Source organism: Schistocerca cancellata, unplaced genomic scaffold (genome assembly GCF_023864275.1).
Source record: "Schistocerca cancellata isolate TAMUIC-IGC-003103 unplaced genomic scaffold, iqSchCanc2.1 HiC_scaffold_493, whole genome shotgun sequence".
Classification (NCBI taxonomy): Eukaryota; Metazoa; Arthropoda; class Insecta; order Orthoptera; family Acrididae; genus Schistocerca; species Schistocerca cancellata.
The window spans coordinates 68,135-74,134 of NW_026046508.1; the positions used below are offsets into that span (position 1 = coordinate 68,135).

Below are 6,000 nucleotides of genomic sequence, written 5' to 3' on the forward strand. Positions count from 1 at the left end.
AGTAGCAATAAGAGGAAGTAAACATTTTCCCGCTGAAGCGTTGAAACGTTGTGGATAACAAACAAGAAATACGTTGGCGCCCTAGCAACAGCACCACCATCAGTCACAGAAAATTAAATGCCCCGGGTGAGGATCGAACTCACGACCTTAAGATTATGAGACTTACGCGCTGCCTACTGCGCTACCGAGGCACGGGTGAACCGTTTCTCCTGGAAACTGGGTAAGTTGCGTACCCAATATTAGACGTAGAAACACTGTACTTCCTGGATAACGTGTTCTGTTGCTACACGTTCATTGCCGGCCCAGTTGATTGCGGTGTTGCGGCAGCATTATCGCGGGAAAGCAAAATGATGCATCGGCCGGGAATCGAACCCGGGCCGCCCGCGTGGCAGGCGAGCATTCTACCACTGAACCACCGATGCTCGGGCCAGCGGTAACTTCACGCTGCTTCCCGAGCAGATGTCTCAAGGGAAAGTGGGGCTGCCGTCAAGCGCCGTAGCATTCTGTGCAGAAGACGCTGCAGACGCTGAATCCTGCACTGCACTGCACTGCACTGCACGGCACTGCTTAAAAATGCCTCCAGAACGCGGTCCTCTGCGTACTGTTGCGTCGCCGGCGCCGACTCTTGCCAAAGGATGCGAAATGTGCGCGGATACGCTGTCCGAATGCGTCTGGATGTGCTCCCCTAGCCTACCTCGAAATGCGCCTGCCAGGTACGATCACCTTCGGCCGCTGCCGACAGGCGGGAAGCCGACACAGCGCGGAGGCGGGGCGCTCGCTTGTGCGGTGGTGGTGTAATGGTCAGCATAGTTGCCTTCCAAGCAGTTGATCCGGGTTCGATTCCCGGCCACCGCAGCAGGCTTTTAATTTCGCGTATGAGTACTTTTGCCGCGCGCTCTTAAATTATTGTTTTTTTTCCCCCCTCTTACTCGCTGCATACCAGCCCTTAGTGTGTCTCGACTTGTCTCGACTTTGCTCAGCTGACGCGAGAGCTGACGCTCTCAAATCGGCCTATATCAAAACGACAAGCACGATAAACGACTGAGAGAGGGGAGGAGAGGCGAGGCGATGGACACACAGCACGCCCCTTCATTTCACGGTGGCGTCTCCCTCACCGAATCGGGCTGTAGCTCCGAAAAGAAAAATAGGAAGTAAAACTGCCAATAGTACACTGTGTTCCCACGCGCTCACCCGCCCAAGTACTGACAAGGGCCAAAGTTGTTACGCATCGGCAATCAGACATTTTCTTTCATTTTCTCTTCATCGGTTGAGAACCAGTGTATTCAAAATATTATGCCCATTGCCGAGTGAATGCTGTAGCGCTTCCCGACAAGTCGGGTTCGGATCCTCTGTCAACTTCCACGCATGGTGATGATCTTTTGGTCATCACACTCGCCAGCTGAAATCGGCGCTGCCTTTTCGTAGTAGTAAAAGAGTAGTGGCCCGTGGGGGGATCGAACCCGCGACCTTCGCGTTATTAGCACGACGCTCTAACCAACTGAGCTAACGGGCCTCGGCAGATGCAGTTGCTCAGCCCTAAACTGGAAACGGCTGGCATGAAGCCATACACCATTTCTATGGTCGTCGTGTGTCTGCTTCCCTAGTCTATATTCTGCTGACGGTCACGAAACAGTAGCTATATTGCGAGCAGGACGGGAAACGGCCGCTCGGACAGCTCAAACTTGTCACGATTCGTGTGGAAAAAAATTACGTTCCGGTACCGGGAATCGAACCCGGGCCTCCTGGGTGAAAGCCAGGTATCCTAGCCACTAGACCACACCGGATGTGGCCGTTCCATTGGACCGTTCGTACGGTCGCTTGTCGCATTTCGTGTCGAGTGCCACGTCGGCGCCCTTCTCTCTTTGCGAGCATCTTTGCACATACTGACTGGCAAGGCGCGCACCTCAAACGTCGCAGAGCAATGCTTTTGGCTTCATGCTGTGCTGGAAGAAGAGGAAAAGGGAAGCTGTAAGTAGCAATAAGAGGAAGTAAACATTTTCCCGCTGAAGCGTTGAAACGTTGTGGATAACAAACAAGAAATACGTTGGCGCCCTAGCAACAGCACCACCATCAGTCACAGAAAATTAAATGCCCCGGGTGAGGATCGAACTCACGACCTTAAGATTATGAGACTTACGCGCTGCCTACTGCGCTACCGAGGCACGGGTGAACCGTTTCTCCTGGAAACTGGGTAAGTTGCGTACCCAATATTAGACGTAGAAACACTGTACTTCCTGGATAACGTGTTCTGTTGCTACACGTTCATTGCCGGCCCAGTTGATTGCGGTGTTGCGGCAGCATTATCGCGGGAAAGCAAAATGATGCATCGGCCGGGAATCGAACCCGGGCCGCCCGCGTGGCAGGCGAGCATTCTACCACTGAACCACCGATGCTCGGGCCAGCGGTAACTTCACGCTGCTTCCCGAGCAGATGTCTCAAGGGAAAGTGGGGCTGCCGTCAAGCGCCGTAGCATTCTGTGCAGAAGACGCTGCAGACGCTGAATCCTGCACTGCACTGCACTGCACTGCACGGCACTGCTTAAAAATGCCTCCAGAACGCGGTCCTCTGCGTACTGTTGCGTCGCCGGCGCCGACTCTTGCCAAAGGATGCGAAATGTGCGCGGATACGCTGTCCGAATGCGTCTGGATGTGCTCCCCTAGCCTACCTCGAAATGCGCCTGCCAGGTACGATCACCTTCGGCCGCTGCCGACAGGCGGGAAGCCGACACAGCGCGGAGGCGGGGCGCTCGCTTGTGCGGTGGTGGTGTAATGGTCAGCATAGTTGCCTTCCAAGCAGTTGATCCGGGTTCGATTCCCGGCCACCGCAGCAGGCTTTTAATTTCGCGTATGAGTACTTTTGCCGCGCGCTCTTAAATTATTGTTTTTTTCCCCCCTCTTACTCGCTGCATACCAGCCCTTAGTGTGTCTCGACTTGTCTCGACTTTGCTCAGCTGACGCGAGAGCTGACGCTCTCAAATCGGCCTATATCAAAACGACAAGCACGATAAACGACTGAGAGAGGGGAGGAGAGGCGAGGCGATGGACACACAGCACGCCCCTTCATTTCACGGTGGCGTCTCCCTCACCGAATCGGGCTGTAGCTCCGAAAAGAAAAATAGGAAGTAAAACTGCCAATAGTACACTGTGTTCCCACGCGCTCACCCGCCCAAGTACTGACAAGGGCCAAAGTTGTTACGCATCGGCAATCAGACATTTTCTTTCATTTTCTCTTCATCGGTTGAGAACCAGTGTATTCAAAATATTATGCCCATTGCCGAGTGAATGCTGTAGCGCTTCCCGACAAGTCGGGTTCGGATCCTCTGTCAACTTCCACGCATGGTGATGATCTTTTGGTCATCACACTCGCCAGCTGAAATCGGCGCTGCCTTTTCGTAGTAGTAAAAGAGTAGTGGCCCGTGGGGGGATCGAACCCGCGACCTTCGCGTTATTAGCACGACGCTCTAACCAACTGAGCTAACGGGCCTCGGCAGATGCAGTTGCTCAGCCCTAAACTGGAAACGGCTGGCATGAAGCCATACACCATTCCTATGGTCGTCGTGTGTCTGCTTCCCTAGTCTATATTCTGCTGACGGTCACGAAACAGTAGCTATATTGCGAGCAGGACGGGAAACGGCCGCTCGGACAGCTCAAACTTGTCACGATTCGTGTGGAAAAAAATTACGTTCCGGTACCGGGAATCGAACCCGGGCCTCCTGGGTGAAAGCCAGGTATCCTAGCCACTAGACCACACCGGATGTGGCCGTTCCATTGGACCGTTCGTACGGTCGCTTGTCGCATTTCGTGTCGAGTGCCACGTCGGCGCCCTTCTCTCTTTGCGAGCATCTTTGCACATACTGACTGGCAAGGCGCGCACCTCAAACGTCGCAGAGCAATGCTTTTGGCTTCATGCTGTGCTGGAAGAAGAGGAAAAGGGAAGCTGTAAGTAGCAATAAGAGGAAGTAAACATTTTCCCGCTGAAGCGTTGAAACGTTGTGGATAACAAACAAGAAATACGTTGGCGCCCTAGCAACAGCACCACCATCAGTCACAGAAAATTAAATGCCCCGGGTGAGGATCGAACTCACGACCTTAAGATTATGAGACTTACGCGCTGCCTACTGCGCTACCGAGGCACGGGTGAACCGTTTCTCCTGGAAACTGGGTAAGTTGCGTACCCAATATTAGACGTAGAAACACTGTACTTCCTGGATAACGTGTTCTGTTGCTACACGTTCATTGCCGGCCCAGTTGATTGCGGTGTTGCGGCAGCATTATCGCGGGAAAGCAAAATGATGCATCGGCCGGGAATCGAACCCGGGCCGCCCGCGTGGCAGGCGAGCATTCTACCACTGAACCACCGATGCTCGGGCCAGCGGTAACTTCACGCTGCTTCCCGAGCAGATGTCTCAAGGGAAAGTGGGGCTGCCGTCAAGCGCCGTAGCATTCTGTGCAGAAGACGCTGCAGACGCTGAATCCTGCACTGCACTGCACTGCACTGCACGGCACTGCTTAAAAATGCCTCCAGAACGCGGTCCTCTGCGTACTGTTGCGTCGCCGGCGCCGACTCTTGCCAAAGGATGCGAAATGTGCGCGGATACGCTGTCCGAATGCGTCTGGATGTGCTCCCCTAGCCTACCTCGAAATGCGCCTGCCAGGTACGATCACCTTCGGCCGCTGCCGACAGGCGGGAAGCCGACACAGCGCGGAGGCGGGGCGCTCGCTTGTGCGGTGGTGGTGTAATGGTCAGCATAGTTGCCTTCCAAGCAGTTGATCCGGGTTCGATTCCCGGCCACCGCAGCAGGCTTTTAATTTCGCGTATGAGTACTTTTGCCGCGCGCTCTTAAATTATTGTTTTTTTCCCCCCTCTTACTCGCTGCATACCAGCCCTTAGTGTGTCTCGACTTGTCTCGACTTTGCTCAGCTGACGCGAGAGCTGACGCTCTCAAATCGGCCTATATCAAAACGACAAGCACGATAAACGACTGAGAGAGGGGAGGAGAGGCGAGGCGATGGACACACAGCACGCCCCTTCATTTCACGGTGGCGTCTCCCTCACCGAATCGGGCTGTAGCTCCGAAAAGAAAAATAGGAAGTAAAACTGCCAATAGTACACTGTGTTCCCACGCGCTCACCCGCCCAAGTACTGACAAGGGCCAAAGTTGTTACGCATCGGCAATCAGACATTTTCTTTCATTTTCTCTTCATCGGTTGAGAACCAGTGTATTCAAAATATTATGCCCATTGCCGAGTGAATGCTGTAGCGCTTCCCGACAAGTCGGGTTCGGATCCTCTGTCAACTTCCACGCATGGTGATGATCTTTTGGTCATCACACTCGCCAGCTGAAATCGGCGCTGCCTTTTCGTAGTAGTAAAAGAGTAGTGGCCCGTGGGGGGATCGAACCCGCGACCTTCGCGTTATTAGCACGACGCTCTAACCAACTGAGCTAACGGGCCTCGGCAGATGCAGTTGCTCAGCCCTAAACTGGAAACGGCTGGCATGAAGCCATACACCATTTCTATGGTCGTCGTGTGTCTGCTTCCCTAGTCTATATTCTGCTGACGGTCACGAAACAGTAGCTATATTGCGAGCAGGACGGGAAACGGCCGCTCGGACAGCTCAAACTTGTCACGATTCGTGTGGAAAAAAATTACGTTCCGGTACCGGGAATCGAACCCGGGCCTCCTGGGTGAAAGCCAGGTATCCTAGCCACTAGACCACACCGGATGTGGCCGTTCCATTGGACCGTTCGTACGGTCGCTTGTCGCATTTCGTGTCGAGTGCCACGTCGGCGCCCTTCTCTCTTTGCGAGCATCTTTGCACATACTGACTGGCAAGGCGCGCACCTCAAACGTCGCAGAGCAATGCTTTTGGCTTCATGCTGTGCTGGAAGAAGAGGAAAAGGGAAGCTGTAAGTAGCAATAAGAGGAAGTAAACATTTTCCCGCTGAAGCGTTGAAACGTTGTGGATAACAAACAAGAAATACGTTGGCGCCCTAGCAAC

At 53.9% G+C, this 6,000-nt stretch overlaps 15 non-coding genes across 15 annotated transcripts; 3 read left to right on the forward strand and 12 right to left on the reverse strand.

Annotated features, from left to right (window-relative positions):
• Positions 1–118: 118 nt before the first annotated feature.
• Trnam-cau (transfer RNA methionine (anticodon CAU)) lies at positions 119–191 on the reverse strand. Its single transcript has one exon. It is a non-coding gene; the product is annotated as a tRNA-Met (tRNA).
• A 160-nt stretch (positions 192–351) lies between these two features.
• Positions 352–422, reverse strand: Trnag-gcc (transfer RNA glycine (anticodon GCC)). The gene has a single exon. It is a non-coding gene; the product is annotated as a tRNA-Gly (tRNA).
• Positions 423–783: 361 nt separating this feature from the next.
• On the forward strand, positions 784–855 carry Trnag-ucc (transfer RNA glycine (anticodon UCC)). The gene has a single exon. It is a non-coding gene; the product is annotated as a tRNA-Gly (tRNA).
• Positions 856–1,439: 584 nt separating this feature from the next.
• Positions 1,440–1,513, reverse strand: Trnai-aau (transfer RNA isoleucine (anticodon AAU)). Its single transcript has one exon. It is a non-coding gene; the product is annotated as a tRNA-Ile (tRNA).
• A 199-nt stretch (positions 1,514–1,712) lies between these two features.
• Positions 1,713–1,784, reverse strand: Trnae-uuc (transfer RNA glutamic acid (anticodon UUC)). Its single transcript has one exon. It is a non-coding gene; the product is annotated as a tRNA-Glu (tRNA).
• Positions 1,785–2,089: 305 nt separating this feature from the next.
• On the reverse strand, positions 2,090–2,162 carry Trnam-cau (transfer RNA methionine (anticodon CAU)). Its single transcript has one exon. It is a non-coding gene; the product is annotated as a tRNA-Met (tRNA).
• Positions 2,163–2,322: 160 nt separating this feature from the next.
• Positions 2,323–2,393, reverse strand: Trnag-gcc (transfer RNA glycine (anticodon GCC)). The gene has a single exon. It is a non-coding gene; the product is annotated as a tRNA-Gly (tRNA).
• A 361-nt stretch (positions 2,394–2,754) lies between these two features.
• On the forward strand, positions 2,755–2,826 carry Trnag-ucc (transfer RNA glycine (anticodon UCC)). Its single transcript has one exon. It is a non-coding gene; the product is annotated as a tRNA-Gly (tRNA).
• Positions 2,827–3,409: 583 nt separating this feature from the next.
• Positions 3,410–3,483, reverse strand: Trnai-aau (transfer RNA isoleucine (anticodon AAU)). Its single transcript has one exon. It is a non-coding gene; the product is annotated as a tRNA-Ile (tRNA).
• A 199-nt stretch (positions 3,484–3,682) lies between these two features.
• On the reverse strand, positions 3,683–3,754 carry Trnae-uuc (transfer RNA glutamic acid (anticodon UUC)). Its single transcript has one exon. It is a non-coding gene; the product is annotated as a tRNA-Glu (tRNA).
• Positions 3,755–4,059: 305 nt separating this feature from the next.
• Positions 4,060–4,132, reverse strand: Trnam-cau (transfer RNA methionine (anticodon CAU)). Its single transcript has one exon. It is a non-coding gene; the product is annotated as a tRNA-Met (tRNA).
• A 160-nt stretch (positions 4,133–4,292) lies between these two features.
• Trnag-gcc (transfer RNA glycine (anticodon GCC)) lies at positions 4,293–4,363 on the reverse strand. The gene has a single exon. It is a non-coding gene; the product is annotated as a tRNA-Gly (tRNA).
• Positions 4,364–4,724: 361 nt separating this feature from the next.
• Trnag-ucc (transfer RNA glycine (anticodon UCC)) lies at positions 4,725–4,796 on the forward strand. The gene has a single exon. It is a non-coding gene; the product is annotated as a tRNA-Gly (tRNA).
• A 583-nt stretch (positions 4,797–5,379) lies between these two features.
• On the reverse strand, positions 5,380–5,453 carry Trnai-aau (transfer RNA isoleucine (anticodon AAU)). Its single transcript has one exon. It is a non-coding gene; the product is annotated as a tRNA-Ile (tRNA).
• Positions 5,454–5,652: 199 nt separating this feature from the next.
• Positions 5,653–5,724, reverse strand: Trnae-uuc (transfer RNA glutamic acid (anticodon UUC)). The gene has a single exon. It is a non-coding gene; the product is annotated as a tRNA-Glu (tRNA).
• Positions 5,725–6,000: the final 276 nt, after the last annotated feature.